At 37.3% G+C, this 16,904-nt stretch overlaps 1 protein-coding gene across 6 annotated transcripts in view; it reads left to right on the top strand.

Annotated features, from left to right (window-relative positions):
• Window positions 1–16,904, top strand: part of KIF6 (kinesin family member 6) — a 465,947-nt gene that overhangs the window by 53,899 nt on the left and 395,144 nt on the right. The window lies entirely within an intron of this gene.

Raw genomic sequence — 16,904 nt, 5'->3', positions numbered from 1 at the left:
TAGAGAGAATTTGTCTGTGGCATTGCACAGCTCTTATGAGTTTGCCAGAGAAACAGTTATGTGATTGTGTCTATGGTATTTGTTAAAATAGAGGACAAGGTTAATTCCAGTCTCTCCTTGGGGATTTAGTTGTTTGGTCATGTGACAATGCTGCTAATTTAAATAGTGATTATATATATCTCCAAGTTCCTGAAGAGTGGAGGCAATGATTGACTCATTAAACTCTCCCTCCCTTCAGTCCTCTCTCCAGTCTTTTCCTTCATTCCATCCCATTGGATGCTTAGGCTTCTAGTTACTCTCTCCTAGGCTTAGGAAACAGTGACTTGATTAAGATAGGATTTCTGACCACAAGGAGAACACAGTCTTCTGGGTCAAACAGACAAGAAAATCAGTCATGTTTCGATTCAGTGGGAAGTATAATGAGTGGAGAAGAGACACAGAAGAAGACCCTCCATTCTTTTCTTGGAATAGCATTGGGAAGGTGAAAGTGAGAGTGGAGAAGCAGTCAGGAAGAACTGTAAAGAGCAGGTAGTGATGGAATTGTGTCTGAGGCTTGGAGATGTAGGTGTTGTACAAGCAAACACATGTGAGGAAAAGAAGACATTTGGTTGGGGCAGAGGGTTGGAGGGTGAGGTTTATGGGCGGTGGGTTGACTTGACCTTCCACACAGAACAACTTAAATTCAAGGATAGATGAATATGTGGGAAATCTTTTGGGAACTGTAGACAGGTCCAATGGCTAGAGAAAGGAAGAAATAATGGGAAATGACACATGAAAAATATTTCAGGTGATGACAAGCCTCATATGGCCTCCAGAGAAAACTGGATCTTATCCTAAAACTAGTCAGAAGTTGCCAAATAATTTAAATCAGAGGGGTGGCCCAGTTATAGTTGTTATAGAAAGATCATTCTGGTGGCAATGTGGAGAAAGGATGAATTGGAGGGACACAAGACTATTGAGGATGTTGTTATTGTAATGCTGGGTTCTCAGAGGCAAAGGCTGTCTAAAGTCTAGGTAGACAACACAAATAAGTGAACAGGCCAAGTTTAGAAACTGGACAACTTGGACTTAAGGCCTAAGTAAATAAAAGGAGCAGTCATTACTTGGCTCCAGCCAGTTGTTGCCATTTGGGAAAGCAAAGACACCCCACCACACACATACACACACCGTGTTGCACATTCATGATTTACTTTTGGCTCTCAGATGGGTGTCAGTTTTAAAAACATGAATGGGTCAACACTGTACTGACCAAACAAAATAAATCTTTGGGCCAGATACAACCTAAGCCAATGTATCACTGAAGCGTGTTATTTTGAACATTGATCTTTGAAAAATGAGTTCTGTGGTCAAATAAATTAGAAGCAATTGGAACTTGACAAAACTGATTTTAAAATTCACAAGGAAAAGAAAATGTGCAAGAATAGCCAAGATAATTCTGTAGAAAAACAAAGATGAGGAGATGCCCTACCAGATATTAAACCATATTATAAATCTATGATAATGAAAATTGTGTGGTTATCAGTACCAGAATGGACAAATCAATGAATAGAATAGAATGGATATTTCAGAAACAGTCTCATGTACATTTGACAACTTAGTTTATGATAAGAGTAGAATTTTAAATGAATTGAGAAACGATGGGTCATTTAATAACTGGTGCTGGGGAAACTAGCTATCGACTCAGCAAAAACAAAGTTAGGTGCTAATTCATGCCCTTAACAAAAAATAAACATAAGATAAATTAAATAACTAATTAAAAAATAAAGCAATAAATGGAGGAAACATGTTTATGATGTTGAAAAACAGAAGGCCCTCCTTATGACAAAAAATGCAAAAAACAAGGATGTTTAGCTGGCCCAGCCAGTAAAGCATGCAACTCTTGATCTCGGGGTTGGAGTGGTGAGTTAAAGCCTCAAGTTGGACATGCAGCCTACTTAAAAAAAAACAACAAAAAAAGGAGAGCACCGGGGGGGGCGGGCTCCATGCTCAGCTTAAGATTCTCTCTCGCCCTCTACCTCTGCCTGTCCTCTCCCTCCCCACCCACACGTGCAGTCTCTCAAAAAAAAAAAAAAAGCCAAAAAAAATTTGACTTGGTAAAAAAAACAAACAAACAAAACACCAAACAATTGGGCAATATAAGCCACCATAAACAATATTAAAATGTAAGCTACTATCTAGAAGAAGATATAAAAGATATATAAGGCTTAATATCCATAACATGGAAATAACCCGTCCCAATTAAGAAAGAGACAAATAATTTATTACAAAATCAATCAAATGACATGAACAGGCAATTCCCTAAAGAGGAAATGTAATTAGCCAATAACATATGAAAGTATGCTTAATGTGAATATGGAAATAATCACATCGCGATTGGATAAATGAAAATTGGAGATACGACAGATCTTCTCTCCTCACTAAGTTGGCAAAATAAAAATTTGGTAATATCAAGAGTGAAAGTCTAGGAAAATAGGACCTCTTTCATTCAATACAACTTTTTCAAACATTGCTGTGGTCACTTTAGAGGACATCATTGTGAGTATCTGTCAAAACTGCCAAGGATACCTGCTCTGTGATCCAGAAATTTCACTTTGAAGCATCTACTGAAGAGAAATGGTAAAGGCTGTTGTCCCTTCCAGCATTGCTTGCAATGGGCAAGAAGTTGGAAAGAATCCAACTGTTCATCTGTCGAGGACTGGTTAAGTAAGTTACGTATTTACACTGTGACATGCTGTACTGACAGGTTAAAAATGATGAGGTGGATCTACTGATGTGTTAAGACCTAGTGAATGAACAAAAAAAATTGCCCCAAATGCATATAGTATGAAACAGTTATTTAAAAAGGGAAAAAATACATAAAACAATGGTATATGTTAAAAAAAAAAGTCTAGAAGTGTGCATGCAAAAGGGTAACAGTGATTAATGAAGGTGAAAGTTTGAGGATGGGGAGGGGAATTATGTTCAAGTGGGACTCAGCTTTATGGTAATTTAAAAATTTTTAACAAACATGTATGTATGCATTTATGAACTGCTTGTATAATCAAAAATACATGAAAATATTTTCCACAATGAGAGAAACTTGAGTCTGCCTATTTTCTAAGGAGGCAGCAAGCCATAGAAAGGAAGGAGTCAAAAGTACAGGGGATGAATTAATTGATGAAGATAGGTCCCTAGGGAGATAGGAGAAAGAACAATCTAGAACTTAGTTGGAAAAGATTTGCTTTGGAGAGAAGGACCAGTCTCTAGGACCAGAGAGGAGGAAGTGATGGGGCTAATGGAGATAAATTTATATATGTGCGGGTGGAGGTAGGGGGTGGAGAGAGGAGCTGAGGAATTTCCTGTAGGGTGACCTCTGTTTTGTCTTTGAAGTAGCAGCTTGTCCCCCACCACCCTCATGCCCTGTTATCCTCACTGTGGATATCAGTAAATGTGACTGCCTGGCTTCTCCACCTGTTCACCTCAAGCACTTTTAGTATTATTAGTATCTCATTGTTGTTGCACGCTGTCCTCTTGTCATCTTTGTGAAGAATAGCTTGTTACTGCCATTGCATAAGTTCCCACAAGTCCTGCAATGCTACCTTGAACACAAGGTCATAATAATGGGCCATATCAATGAACCAATTCCTGTTGTCTGAAAGAACCTGGGAAATTGCTTTCAAATGTCTTGCTTTCATTCCCAGTGTATTCCATTTTGTACCCAAGAGTTTTTCTGTTTCCTGTGCATTCAGAGGACCACGTTCCCAGCTTTCTCCCCAGAGAAATCTATGAAATCACCCCGTACAACATTCTCTGGAATTTCTTTCTTTCTTTCTTTCTTTCTTTCTTTCTTTCTTTCTTTCTTTCTTTCTTTCTTTCTTTCTTTCTTTCTCTTTCTTTCTTTCTTTCTTTCTTTCTTTCTTTCTTTCTTTCTTTCTTTCTTTTTCTTTCTTTCTTTCTTTCTTTCTTTCTTTCTTTCTTTCTTTCCCTTCTTTCTTTCTTTCTTTTTCTTTCTTTCTTTCTTTCTTTCTTTCTTTCTTTCTTTCTTTCCCTTTTTCTTTCTTTCTTTCTTTCTTTCTTTCTTTCTTTCTTTCTTTCTTTCTTTCTTTCTTTCTTTCTTTTTCTTTCTTTTCTTCTTTTTTCAGCCTCACAAAGCCCTCTGTTGTTCCTCTTTAATAGTCAGCTAACTGTGAAGTTGGGGAGAAGTGGTTCTGCCCTTCTCTCTCTTAGATTTTAAGAGCCTTCCAACAGCCTGACCTTACCTTTTATGTAAAATATATTTAGCCAGTCGTTGCAAGTTTCAATTCCTTTGTGATCCTTGGGTTCCAGATAGGGAATTGAAAAGAGTTTTTAGATCAGGCATCAAAGGACATTAAGGCAGATATCAGAGTCCTTTCTTCTGCTCTAAAACTTCTGACTTTCCTAGAGTCTGCCCCCCCAAGTCTTTGGTACTTTCTCCCTTTGATAGCTCCCTCCAGAAGGAAAAACCCTAAACAGATGAGCCATTCTGTTCTGTCTTCTATGCTATTAATCTTATTACTAACATACAGGCACATCTTTTGTTTCCTTCTTAATGTGTGATACAGATTTTTTGTTGTCCTAGTTAGTGGTAAGTGTTTTGAAGTGTTTGCAGGACTTTGCTGTATGATTAATACAAATCAAGATACTTTTGATGAAAGGATTGTAAATATGCAGTACATTCATACCTCTAAGATGCTCACTACATGCAGTGTGAGAAAAAAGGTGTGGGTTTAAGATGAGAACAAATGTAAAGTATTGGAATGGGTAATTTAATTGTATATAACTTAATCTGTTATATTAATCTTTTTATTCTGATTAGCTTTCACATTTATTTTTTAAATGAAGTCAATAACCTTAATCTCTAAGACTTTTATGTTATTTTTTCCTATGAACTTCTGAAGAAAGCAACTTTGAGATGAGTATTTCACTGGATATGATTCAAATGAATGCACTGGATTATTAAGTTTAAAAAAAAAAGGTGGTCAGATTCATTGGATAACTTAATTAAGTAGTAAAAGTATATTATATTTGGAATCAGATAGACCTTGATTTTAATATTATCTTTTAGTGTGACCTTGATGTACTTAATTTCTCTCAGATTCCATTTTTTTTTCCCATCTTAAAGTGAGGATAATAGAAAGAAGTCTCAGGAGAAATTCCCTAGAGAATGAAGGAGGAGGAATATGTTTGAGAGGGAAAATAATGAGTTCAGTTTTGATCAGACGGAGTTTGAAGTACTACAGAAACATTTAGATATGTAAATTTTGATTGACTGCGTTAAGACTAGAGAGTTTTTAGTTTATTGAGACCATAGTGCTAACAGTGTTTGTTTTTTTATAATGATTTTTTATTATGTTAGTCACCATACAGTACATCCCTAGTTTTTGATGTAAAGTTCCATGATTCATTACTTACGTATAACACCCAGTGCACCATGCAGTACGTGCCCTCCTTAATACCCATCACCAATCTATCCCATTCCTCCCCCCACCCCTGAAGCCCTCAGTTTGTTTCCCAGAGTCCATAGTCTCTCTTGGTTCATTCCCCCTTCTGTTTACCCCCCCTTTCTTCTTCCCTTTCTTGTCCTACCAATCTTCCTACTTCTTATGTTCCATAAATGAGTGAAACCATATGATAATTGTCTTTCTCTGCTTATTTTGCTTAGCATTATCTCCTGTTAAAACGGTATTTCAACTATAGTATTCATAAACTAATAGTAGGACATGTTTCTCACAAAAGTTTTTGAACTGTTCCCTCCTGTTCTCATGTCTTATCTCATAGTATGTTCCAAGAAGGCCCCTCATATGATGTCTTCCCAGCCTCTCACTTCTTTCCTGCCTCCCTTGTCACCATTAGTCACCTCTGGCCACCTCTCCCCTGTATAAACCCTTCAACGGCTGTCCATGGCCTGCAGGATGCGCTTGACATTACTCAAGTCAGCTGAATAATGACGTGGCCACACATTGTGCCTCCTTTTCTGCTCCCTCCCTTCAGTCCCTTCATTTACAAGTGATCCCAATCAAGGCACATCTTCTGCTTCCGACTTGCAGCTCTTAAATCTCATTAGACGATTGTGTTTGCATGATATAACTAAAACCACAGTGAAGAGTGATTGGCAACTTCATGAAATGTATCCTTATTTATCTTTCTGTCCCAAATGGCAGTATCCCCCCACTTTGGTTATTGTCTATTGAAATCAAAGTGTATTTGGATTTGCTCAAGAATGTGGAAATTGTCTTCTATTTCACACAAAATTGAAATCAAGTTAGATGGTCTTATTAGCAAATAATCTTGAGACTCCAAGTACAGAGAAAAAGGTTTGTAACTCAAATATAAACTATAGCTCCATGTGGTCCAGTTTGTGTACAGTGTCAGTTTTGAAGAAACACAAAGTCAGATCTATTCAGGCTCTCAAGGAAATGAGTGGGGTAGGGGAGTGCATTTGTAATGCGTTGCCGTGGAGTTCAGTGTCCCTTCCCCATTGCTTCTTCTGTCACCATCCCCCACAGCCATGGCCACTCCCTGCTGCCCTCCCCACCACCCTGCGCTTCTAGGTTTCCCACTCTCCACCTCTTATGGAACTCTTCTGACAGTGCTTCTCCAAGAGGTAGGCCCCTGTGTCCCTTCTTTCCTGTGCCTATCATCCCTACTTCTTGGGTTCCTGCATTTCTGTTGCTCCCTGCTCAGCTGGAGAACCCCAAAGCTCCATTCAGCCTTTTGAGGAAAAATGGAATCCCCAGGAAATCCTCACAGAGGACTTTCTATAAATTCTTCATCTCTCTACAGATACATTTATAAATAAGTCATTTGGGTTTTTTTTTTTTTGGTTAAAGATTAATGCATAAATTAAAAGATTATGTAGGCATAATGTATGCACATGCTCATATATTTAAAGATACTTATCTTGCTAATTATTTTCTTTTACCTTGTATTGTTTGTTTGTTTGTTTCCGGTAAATTGACATAGAACATAGTACCAGGCTTCTAATATAATATAATCGGTGCTTTAAAAATGTGGTTGATTGATTTACTGACAGAACACTCAGTGTTACAATTTTAGGGAAAAATGTTTTCTATTTTCTTTTGTGTCCGTACAAAAGAAACACAAAGTAATAGTTCAGATTTTATGCAAGATTCTGCCCAAATAAATTTCTATAGACAATGGGTTTTTTCCACGTTACCATATAAAACTTTTGTTGGTTCATTTGAGTTGCCTCCTTAGATGGTCATCTGAGAATGATTATGTGTTTAATGAATCTAAGTGTTTATTCTTGAGGGTCACGGAAAAAAAAATCTGTCAGAAATGCTGCAGCAAATGCATTTTTCATAATGTAAATAAGATAAAAACTCAGACTTCACTTTCTAATACAGCCTACTGGACTTCCAACTGAAACATTTCAGAGCTGGATTGTGTTCAGAAGGGGTCATTTTCTTCTATTAAAGTTCCATGCATCTCTGTTATGGTTCCAGCTTTAAGCTGCTTATTATTAATACTAAAGCAAAATGGTTTCTTCAGGAACTTGGGAAATAATAAACAGCCTCATTTACAGAGCACTTTGGCCTGGATTTGCTCCATGAACTTATGGATATGGAGCTGTTTAGTGTGCTTAAGATCTCAAGGATCCTTTCAAGGGAGACTGTTTGGATTATGTGCCCGTGATGTGTTTGCCTCTTGCAAAGTTTGGTTTGAAGTAATGGGGACAAGACTGCGAACACATCCCTGAGAATCACAGAGCTGGAAAGAGCGTCAGAAGGTCCTCTTTCTCGGCCCCTGTATCCAGGGAGGAGAATTTGCGAATCATTCAAGACAGGTGGGGGCCGATCCTGTTTTTGTGACACATCCAGGAGTGGAAGTCCTGATTATGCCAACGTGACTGTTTGAGAAGAATGTGCCCCAAATTCCTGTCTTCCTGTCCCATGTTGAAACATATAAAATGTGAGGAATGATGGGAGAGATACCTGGTCTGTTTCTTAGGTGCTTGACTGGGAGGGGATTGCCTATGGCATTTTCAAAATCTGGAAGATCTATGTTCATATCATTCTTTTAGGTTAGTTTCGGGGTTTTTTTTTTTTTTCCCCTCTCAATCATAGCGCTCCTCTCTTCGCATTTATCTGTGTTGTTTTATATCAGGGATTGCAAAACTCAGAATTCCATGGAGGGCAGGCAGCTAATCTGTAGTAAGCCAACAAGGGCAGGAGGAAGTCGTGGTGTCTGCTGAATGGGGGAGCACAAGTCTTGGCGGCAAAGAGCATTCCATTTGGGTTTCTTTAAAAATGACAGTGTTGGACAAACAAATGCTCTGCTGGCTAAATTTAGTCTGTGGCTTCGTATCTGTGACCCTACTCCAATAGCCAGTTGGCCCACAGGCACTTTAGCTTTAAACGATGATCCCAAGTGTATAGTCACCACTTAATCCACATTCACAGTTCCATTTTTCTGACAAAAACATATTTTAGGTGTGTAGTTAATTGTTACCTATCTGGATATCCTTGCCTTAGATATTCCTTTCACCCAAAGAGCTAATGATCTGATTTAAGTCAACTACGGTTAGCTCTGTAACCTACTTTATTTCTCTATCAGGATTCACAACTTGATCAATATAGCATACAAGCGAAGCACTCAAAACCTTCGAATGATCTTGCTAGAACATACTTTGAGAAGGGATGAGGTCTAAACCAGGGGGACTAAACTCAGATGCCTTTAGCCAAGACTTCCACGCTGTATACCTCAAGGGGGCATGATTCACAGTAGCCTATGTCGATGACCGAGCACCCTGCACAGTAGGGGCCCACTGACTTTCACGAGGACTACACTGAGACTGGTGCCTCATGAGTGTGCAGTGACGCAGCCCTGCCTTCAAGTCTAGGCAGCTATCATGCATTTGGGAAGCAAACAAGTCTAAGGCAAAGGGAGTTTGGGGGACAGTGGCATACTGGAGAACACACATCTCACATAAAAGCATTCACGCTGAGATAAGTTTAAAGGTTCTTATAGGTAAGATTCACTGCTAGCTTGAGACCGATGGTTTACACCAAGGGATAAAAGATGTTTTTCAGAAACTTCACATGAGGTAGGACTTTTGTGGTTAATTATAACAATTCCAATTCAAAGGAAAGAAAGGATTTCTTGGCTCACGTAACTGGGTTAGCTCAGAAAATTGAAGGGAGTGCTATGAAAATCAGGGCTGTTGCTACTTAAGCTAAGTACCTGATACAGCCCAGATTTCTTCTGCACCCATCTGACCTTTGCTTGGCCCTGCTTCTTTGTACAGAAGGGCAGGAGACATGGCCTCTGGCAGCCATGCTTTAAATACCCCAGCAGAAAAAGAGCTTTTGTTCCTCTCAAAATCCATACAGGAGGGACTCTTATTTGCTCTGCTTGAGGCACATCATTTTGGAATAGTAACTGTTCAGATGGGGCTGGGGTTGGGGAGGGATCCATGGTGGAATGAGGTAGCTTGACTGCCCAGGCCTGGGTCATGTGCTCCCCCCCCCCAAGCCTCCTCCTCACAAGCTCGAAGAATAGACTAGGGGCAGGGCTGTTAGAAGAAGAGGGACTAAGAAAGCTTGCTGGGCGGAAGACTAGAGCTCTTGCAGTCAGCTGCTCCCTCTAAGTCCCTAGAAGGGTAGTTCCCCAATTTCTTTTCTCCCTCTTTCTCCTTATAACCAAGAGAATGCCCCATGACCAAATTTTGCTGGAAATTTTACAAGTTGCATGCTCATTTGGCTTAACAGATGGGAAGATTATTTTTATATATGGTAAAATTGAGTTGTGTTAATTGTGTTAATTATGAGTTGCTATCGTTTTTGGTTCGAATTCCTCTTAAAAATTCAGGCTACTGAATTACGCACTGAGAAATATTCTGAAAGTGAAATAATTAAGAGTCCCCTTCCCATTTCCTCTGTGAAAGACAATGGGCCACACCAAAGAGCTGCTGAGCCTGCTCAAGAGGGATTTTATTCTAGGAATTGGGCGGCAATGGAGAGCAATGAACTGTTCTGAGAATCAAAAACAAATAAAAATAAGTACATTTCAGCTACTGGGGCTTTGAGAACAGTGTGAGATGCAAGATGGAGCAATAGGGTTATTATATTTAAAATAGAGGCCTTAATTTTGATAACTGTATTCCAGATTAGTCTTGTTAACCTTGAGCAAAAATTTTTAGTCCAGTTGAACCCAAATATAGCGTAATTTCTATTAGCTTAAAAAATTCTATTCTTCGTATTGTTTGATTTATTTGTATTTTCTGAATGAAGAAATTGGTTTAGTTCTGATAAACAGTTTTTTAAAAATGTAAGTATGTAGGCGCACCTGGGGGACTCAGTCAGGTAAGCCTCTGACTGTTGGTTCCAACTCAGGTCATGATCTCAGGGCCCATCCAGCGGCAGGTCAGGCTCAGCATTCAGCGGGGAGTCTGCTTGAGGTTTTCTTTCTCCCTCCCCTCTGCCCTTCCTCCTGCTCTCTCTCTGTCTCTCAAAATAAATAATATATAAGTATGTATTTTTTTTCTGGGACTCTTAATATTTCTAAGGCTAATATTTCTAAGGCACAATCTTTTAAAGTGCCACCTCACCTCCCTCTCTCTCCCCTCAAAAATGAATCCACCAGGATTCTCTGATTCTGTCCTGCTCCTGAATCTAACAGCTGTTTAGGCATAGCTCAGATACCCGGTTTTCAGAAATACTCTAGAAGGGAATCTTCTGTTGGACAAAACATAGTTAAAAGACCCCTGATGATACCAATTATAAAATCCATGATCCTATTACTTTGTTGTTGTATGTTGTGTTGCTGTGTCTTCAGATTTGAGGGACTACAATATCATTTGTTTGGTTCAGTGAACTAAATTATCATTGCAATAATAATTTTTTGTTGGTTACTTTGATTTAGATATCGTATAAGGAGATTCTTAAAGCCTTTGCATCTGGGTAAACAAAATGAACTTTCACTTTATTGCATATACTTTGAGACAGCTTTCTTCTACTTGGGGTGTAGTTAAATAAAGAGTAATAAAAGTGAAAAACTAAACTTAAATGGTTTGTATTTTTTTCTGACATGTACATGTGATGTGTGTGGAGTAATACTTCAGTTTATAATTTACAAGAGGGTAAAAGCTTTATTTTTGTTTTAGTCATGCAAATATTAAAAGTAAGAAATGACAAAATATCTCAGGTTTGTAATTTAAATTTCCAGGGAAAATGCATTTTGCAAAAGGAAGGAGAGGGTTTCTACTCTGGAGATTTCCTCTGATCACCAAGCGCTGGTTTATAAAACATTGATTTATTTACATATCAGAACTGTCTCTAGCTGGGATGTATTAGGCAGTCGCCTGCATTGTTGATTTTAGGAAGTTGAGAAATATTTGTCACCAAAAATGTCCATCCCATTGTTCACTGCTGAAACTTACCATTAGCTTTTCATCCTTTTTTCATTTACTATTCTGTCTTTTAAAAATGCTACTGCTAAGCTGTTGAAACACAACAGCTAATTAGTACTAGCTAGTACTAATTAGTAGCAATGTAGAATAGATTCTTTATTATGTTATTGTTATAACACTTTGTTGAGATATTTTTCACATATCAGAAAATTCACTTTAAAATGTACCGTTTAGTAGCTTTCGGTACAAATGAGCAACTATCATTGACTGTAATCTAAATTTAGAAACAGTTTCATAAAAGAAGCCCCATACCATACCCATCAGCAGTCATTCATCCTTTCCCCTTATCCCAGCCTCTAGCAACCACTTACTGATTTTCTGTTTCTATGGATTTGAATACTAGACATTTCCTGTAGGTGGAATCATATAGTATATGACCTTTCGTTAGTGGCTTCTTTTACTTACCATGTTGTGAAGATTGATCAGATATTGTAGCATGTATCAGTGGTTTATTCTTCTTCACTGCCAAATAGTATCCCGTGGTATGAATATGACCCATTTTGTTTCTCCACTCATCAGTTGATGGACATTTGGGTTGTTTTCACTTCTTGGCCATAATAAATAATGCTACTATGAACATTCATTACAAATTTTTGTGTGGACATGTTGTCCATTCCACTGGGCATACACCCAGGAATGCTGGGTCTTATTTATGGTAACTCTCTGTTTCCATTTTGAGGAACTGCAAAACTTTTTAAAGCAGTTACACCATTTACATTCCTACCAACAGTGCATAAGGTTTCCAATTTTTCCATTTCTTCAGTGAGTTGCAATTTGTCTTTTTTCTTTTCTTTTCTCTTTTCTTTCTCTTTTCTTCTTTTCTTTTCTCTTCTTTTTTTCTTTTCTCTTCTTAGTGCTCCTAAAGTGAGAATGAAATGAGTAGCCCTTTGTGGTTTTGGTTTACATTTCCCAAGTGACTAATGAATGTTGAGCATCTTTTCACATGCTATTGGCCATCTGTCTGTCTTCTTTAGAGAAATGTCCATTCAGATCCTTTGCCTATATTTTTTTTCTCTTAAAATCTCTGATGTATTCTTATTTATTTAAAATTTTATCATTGATGTATAATTGACATACAAAGTTATATTAGTTTTGGGTATACAACATTGATTTGACAATTGCATACATTACTCAGTGTCACCATGAGTGTAGCCACCATCTGTCACCATACAATATTATTACAATATTACAATGTTTCCTATGATGTACTTTTCATCTCTGTGACTGATTTATTTTATGACTGGGAGTTTGTACCTCTTAATCCCCTCATCTCTTTTGCCCATCCCACACCACCTCTCCTCTAGAAACCATCAGTTTGTTCTCTGTATTTAAGAGTCTATTTTTTTTGTTTGTTCCTTTGTTTTATTTTTAGATTCCACTGATAAGTGAAATCATATGGTATTTGTCTTTCTCTGTCTGACTTATTTCACTTAGCGAATTACCCTCTAGGTCCATCCATATTGTAAATGACAAGATCTCGTTCTCTTTTATGTCTGAGTAATAGTCCATTGTGAGTGTGTGTGTGTATATTTTATATATATATATATATATATATATATTTATATCTCTTCTTTATCCCTCGTATATCAGTGGGCATTTGGGTTGCTTCCAGATCTTGGCTATTGTGAATAATGCCCTAATAAACATAGGGGTACATATGTCTTTTTGAATTAGTGTTTTTGTTTTTTGTTTGTTTGCTTATTTATTTTTGGGTAAATACTCAGTAGTAGAGTTAGTGGATCATATGTATTTCTATTTTTAATTTTTGGAGGAACCTACATACTGTTTTCCACAGTGCTTACACCAAATTACATTCTCACCAACAGTGCATGAGAGTTCCTTTTCTCCATATCCTTGCCAACACTTGCTATTTCTTGTCTTTTTTATACTAGCCATTCTGACAGGTGTGAGGCGATAGCTCATTGTGGTTTTGATTTACGTTTCCTTGATGATTAGTGATGTTAAACATCTTTTCATCTGTCCATCATCTGTCTTTGGGAATATGTCTATTCAGGTCTTCTACCCATTTTTGAATCAGATTGTTTGGTGTTGAGTTGTACAAGTTCCTTATATGTTTTAGATATTAACCCCTTATCATTTATATCACTTGCAAATATCCTCTCTTATTCACTAGAGAATGTTTTTTGTTTTGTTGATGGTTTTCTTTGCTGTGCAAAAGCTTTATATTTTGGTATAGTCCCAATAGTTTATTTCTACTTTTGCTTTTTAATTGAGTTATCTGTCTTTTTATTATTTAAGTTGTAAGGATTCCTTGTATTTTATGGATTATGGATTATTATAAGTGTCTTATCAGATATATGATTTTCCCAATATTTTCTTCCACTCAGTGGGTTATCTTTTCACTTTCTTAATGGTGTCCTTTGAAACACAAAAGTTTTTATTTTTTATGAAATCCAGTTTATCTTCTTCTTTGGCTGCTGTGCTTTTGATGTCATATCTAAGAAACCGTTGCCTAATCCGAAGTCATGAAGATTTACTCCTGTGTTTTCTTCCAAGAGTTTTTTGTTTTTGTTTTTGTTTTTTTACTTTTAGCTCTTTTTTAAAAAATAATATTTATTTTGTTATATTAGTCACCATACAGTACATCCCCAGTTCTTGATGCAATGTTCCATGCCTCATTACTTGCATATAACACCCAGTGCACCATGCAATATGTGCCCTCCTTAATACCCATCACCAGCCTATCCCAAACCCCCACCCCCTCCCCTCTGAAGCCCTCAGTTTGTTTCCCAGAGTCCACAGTCTCTCATGGTTCATTCCCCCTTCTGTTTACCCTCCCCTCATTCTCTTATATTAGGTCTGTGATCTATTTTGAATTAAGTTTTGTACGTGGTATGAGAAGTTCTGTTTCATTCCTTTGCATGTGAATATCCAGTTGTCCAAGCATCATTTTTTGAAAATACTATTCTTTCCTCCATTGAGCGTTCTTGGCACTCTTGTCAAAAATCAATTGATTGTAAACATAAGGGTCTATTTCTAGACTCACAATTCTATTCCATTTATGCCTGTGTTTATCCTTATGCCAGTATCCCACTATTTTGATTACTGTTATTATAATAGATTTTGAATTAAGGGGCGCCTGGCTGACTCAGCTGGTAAAGTGTGCGATTCTTGATCTCAGGGTTGTGAATTCGAGCCCCTCGTTGGGTGTAGAGATTACTTGAAAAAAAATTTAAAAAATTTAAAAAAAAGAAATGAAAGTCCTCTACCTTTGTTCTTTTTCAAGATGTTTTGGCTATTCTTGAACCCTTGAATTTCTATATAAATTTCAGAAGAAGTTGGTCGATTTTTGCAAAGAAACCAGTTTGAATTTTGATGGAGTTTGCACAAACCTATAGATCAGATGGGGGATGCCATTTTTCATGAAGTCTTGTACCCTACAACCTTGCTGAACTTGCTTATTGCTTTTAGTAGTTCTACAGTAGATTCCTTGAAATTTCTGTGTCTGTACAAGATCATGCCATCAGCAAATAGAGAATTCTGTATCTGAAAAAGTCATTCTTCAAAATTGAAGGATAAATTGATATTCCCAGATAAACAGAAGCTGAGAGAATTTAGTGCATTTAGGCAAGAAAAATAAATAAAAGCCATCTAGACTAGAAAGGAAGAAGTAAAGGTATGTTTATTTGCAGATGATATGATTTTGTATATAGAAATCCCAGGTAATCCACTCTTAGAGGATAAGAAGTGGTAAACAAGTTCAGCAAAGTTTCAGGGTTCAGTAGCAATATAGAAAAATCCATTATAGTTCTATGCAGTAACAATACATAACCTGAAAACAAAATTAAAATATAAATTTTGGGAGACTTGTTAATTTTTGCAAAGGAAGATATCCCAACTAGTCTTTCAGCATTTTGAATATGTTATTCGATTACCTTCTGGCCTCCCTGATTACTGATGATAAATCCATTGTTAATCTTAAAAAGGATTCCTTGTGTGTGATTAGTCACTTCTCTCTTGCTATTTTCAGGATTTTCTTTGTCTTTTGACAGTTCAATTAAAATGTGCTTAGGTTTGGATAACTTTGAGTTTATTGAGCTTCTTGGATATGTAGGTTAATGTTTTTCATCAAATTGGGAAAGTTTTTGGTCATTATTTTTTTAAACATTCTCTTTCCTCACCATCTGGGACTTTATGCAAATGTTGATCTCTGATTTTTCTGTTCATTTTTCTTCATTCTTTATAACTTCTTTTGTGTAGACTGAATAATCTCAATTGACCTATCTTGAAATTTACCACCTTCTACCAACTCAAATTTGCTGTTGTAGTGAATTTTTTATTTCAATTATTATACTTTTCAACTCCAGAATTTGTTTTATTCTTTTTTATAATTTTTATCTTTTTCTTCATATTCTCTTTTCTGTGAAACATCATTTTCATACTTACCTTTAATCCTTTAAACATGCTTTATTTTTGTTCTTCGAGCTTATTTATAATAACTAACTTAAAATCTTTATCTAGAAGTCAAAATCTGGGCTTCCTCAAGAGCTGTTTCTTTTCTTTCTTTCTTTCTTTTTTTTTTTAAAGATTTTATTTATTTATTTGACAGAGAGAGAGAGAGAGAGCCAGCGAGAGAGGGAACACAAGCAGGGGGAGTGGGAGAGGAAGAAGCAGGCTCCCAGGGGAGCAGGGAGCCTGATGTGGGGCTCGATCCCAGGGACCTGGGATCACACCCTGGGTTGAAGGCAGATGCTTAACTCTTAGCCCCTCAAGAGCTATTTCTATTAAACATTTTATTTCCTGTGCACAGGAAACACTTTGCTGTCTGTGCATCTCATATCTTTTTTGTTGAAAACTGGGCATTTTAGGTAATATGATATGACAGCTCTGGAAATCAGATTCCAACCCTCCCCAAGGTTTGTTGTTGTTGTTATTGTTGCTGCAGCTGCTTGGTTGTTCAGTAAATTCTATGGCCTAGTTCTATAAAGCCTGTATTGTTTGTTGTATGCAGCCCCTGAAATCTCTGTTCAGTCAACTTAGTGGTCAGTTAGTGATTGGACAGAGATTTAAAATAAATGCCTTGAATCTGTCACTGTAAGTCTTTGATAAGGTGCTCTCTGTATGTGTTGGGGTACCTGTTCAGTACTGGAAGTTTATAATCTTGGAAGTTTATAATTTTGTCTTAGCTCTCACTTCATGCTTGTTCAGGGCCTCAAGGTCAGCCAGAGGTAAGATATAGGACCTTCTCTGGTCCCTTCTGGGCATGCACACAGCCCCTTACATGTTCGTGGTCTTCTAGAGTCCCAAAAATATGTCATAGCTTTTCAAAGCCCCTTATAGACATGGTATTCCACAGATTTTTATTTTAAGGTTTTGTTCACCCTCTTGTTTGCCTCACTGGTATTGCAGCCTAGGGCAACTGTGATGTTGAACACTTGCCACTGATTTGTTTTCAACAAACACCATGGGGATATGACTTTTTTTCACTGAATAAACTGAGTCAGGTCAAACA

This window comes from Ailuropoda melanoleuca, chromosome 5 (assembly GCF_002007445.2).
Source record: "Ailuropoda melanoleuca isolate Jingjing chromosome 5, ASM200744v2, whole genome shotgun sequence".
Taxonomy (NCBI): domain Eukaryota; kingdom Metazoa; phylum Chordata; class Mammalia; order Carnivora; family Ursidae; genus Ailuropoda; species Ailuropoda melanoleuca.
The sequence above is the reverse complement of the archived record's forward strand: the minus strand, read 5'-3'. Positions and strand labels throughout refer to the sequence as shown.